The following is a 2,608-nucleotide window of genomic DNA, read 5'->3' as shown; positions in this document are numbered from 1 at the left end:
TTGACAGTTGAGTCAATGATCTCTATGGAATCTTCTGCTCCTGTGATTCTCTCTTCCATCTCTTGTATTCTGTTGGTGAAGCTTGTATCTACAGCTCCTTGTCTCTTCTTTTGGTTTTCTATATCCAGGGTTGTTTCCATGTGTTCTTTCTTGATTGCTTCTATTTCCATTTTTAATTCCTTCAACTGTTTGATTGTGTTTTCCTGGAATTCTTTCAGGGATTTTTGTGTCTCCTCTCTATGGGCTTCTACTTGTTTATTTATGTTTTCCTGGAATTCTTTCAGGGATTTTTGTGTCTCCTCTCTATGGGCTTCTACTTGTTTATTTATGTTTTCCTGGAATTCTTTCAGGCATTTTTGCGATTCCTCTCTGTAGGCTTCTACTTGTTCTCTAAGGGAGTTCTTCACGTCTTTCTTGAAGTCCCCAGCATCATGATCAAAAATGATTTTGAAACTAGATCTTGCTTTTCTGGTGTGTTTGGATATTCCATGTTTGTTTTGATGGGAGAATTGGGCTCCGATTGTGCCATGTAGTCTTGGTTTCTGTTGCTTGGGTTCCTGCGCTTGCCTCTCGCCATCAGATTATCTCTAGTGTTACTTTGTTCTGCTATTTCTGACAGTGGCTAGACTGTCCTATAAGCCTGTGTGTTAGGAGTGCTGTAGCCCTGTTTTCCTCTCTTTCAGTCAGTTATGGGGACAGAGTGTTCTGCTTTCGGGCGTGTAGTTTTTCCTCTCTACAGGTCTTCAGCTGTTCCTGTGGGCCTGTGTCTTGAGTTCACCAGGCAGCTTTCTTGCAGCAGAAAATTTGGTCTTACCTGTGGTCCCGAGGCTCAAGTTCGCTCGTGGGGTGCTGCCCACGGGCTCTCTGCAGCGGCAGCAACCAGGAAGACCTGTGCCGCCCCTTCCGGGAGCCTCAGTGCACCAGGGTTCCAGAAGGTCTTTGGCTTTTTCCTCTGGCGTCCGAGATGTGTGTGCAGAGAGCAGTCTCTTCTGGTTTCCCAGGCTTGTCTGCCTCTCTGAAGGTTTAGCTCTCCCTCCCACGGGACTAATGTCAAACTCTTAATGGACTGCAAGAGAAATATAGTATTAATGTTTGTTTCAGTAAGTCATTTAAGAGTATTGACCCACACTCCAGTGATCTACTCGACCACTTAAATCTCTTGCATCTGGAACTTCTTGTATTTCCAAATTAATAAGCATAGGCATGAGACGTAAAGACAGACTTTCTTCTATTCATGCCTGTTACATATAAATATATTGTGGCCTAGCCTTAGAATTTGGAGCAGGCTAGGAAGTCATTTTCCATGCTCTCTATATAGCTATTCTAAATATATAGATTATAGAAATTTAAATAAATATATATAGAGAGAAATATCTCTATTTAACTCTTCTAAATCCCTTTTTGTGTTACAGTAATCACCAAGTCCTGTTATAAGAAGACAAAATAAAAGCGTGAGTGACAATAATAAGAATAATATGTCATTGAGCATTTCTCCAGATGAGGTCACCAGTGCTTCTCTGTGGTTTTTCTTATCTATCATAGCATCTCTTTTGACCAACTGAATTACAAGTTTCTTCACCTTTAAAATGGGTCAACTGAAATATAAAAGAAGGTAAGATATAAAATTCTGCATAAAATTAGCCATAGAACTGAACTTAATCTCTGACTCGGCTCACGATGGATATCTCTTTATGGCAGGCAGCTCAGAGAGAAAACTGTAATGAGAAATCTGGAATTTTGGTTTCCTTAAAAAAAAACAGAAATATATTAAGAATATGTTTTTCTTTTAATCCCATGTGGGGGGATATGTAGCTACTTTGCAGAAGCTGACTATGATTGGTCTTGTGCTCTAGGAGAGGTGTGGTTTTGCCAGCTGCAGATGGTTTCTGTGATTATGCGGATGTTTGGAATTATGGGAACCTTTCAGAGGGTCTATAAATGCTAGGGCCCCAAGAGGCACAGTTGGTGGTTGGTGACCATTTGGGGGACCTGTGGGTTGTTTGTTGTTTATTAATAATTGTGCTCAAAGAAGAAACCAAAGGAAAGAAATTAGATTTAGGGATCTCTATCTCCCTTTATCATTCTCTTCTATCTAGCGATAGGGGTGTCCCCGGGTATAAAGGCTGGGGAAAAGAAGAACCCACAAAGTAGAAAAGACTGGCAAGAGGCAACAATGTAGAATTGCATTGGGTGTATTTAATAAGTATAGTGGCATCTTCTTAAGCCAAATGCATAGGAAATTACTCCATTTCTATGACCCAGAGAAGGTCAAAAAGACAGAAGGTAAGTATCAGAGTATTTACACCATAGTAACATTGTTGTACTTCTCAGAGTATCTTCCTCATAAGTGACATTGTTGTATGTATCAGAGTACCTAAATCATAGCAACATTGTTGAAGTAGAGTGGGAAATAGCAGCTGCAACTGTAATGTTTTAGCTAGAAATACACTGTTCTGATAGCTTTTATATAGACTTGTCATTTACATGAGTGGGAACTTGATGGGAGTCAGACACTAAGCTGTATTGTAATATAGGATCTTGAAGCATTCTTACCCAGAAGGAATTCATAAACTATTTCATTGGTGAATGGTGTGTGTGTGTGTGTGTG

This window comes from Rattus norvegicus, chromosome 9 (genome assembly GCF_036323735.1).
Source record: "Rattus norvegicus strain BN/NHsdMcwi chromosome 9, GRCr8, whole genome shotgun sequence".
Taxonomy (NCBI): Eukaryota; Metazoa; Chordata; class Mammalia; order Rodentia; family Muridae; genus Rattus; species Rattus norvegicus.
This window is presented reverse-complemented; position numbering follows the sequence as displayed.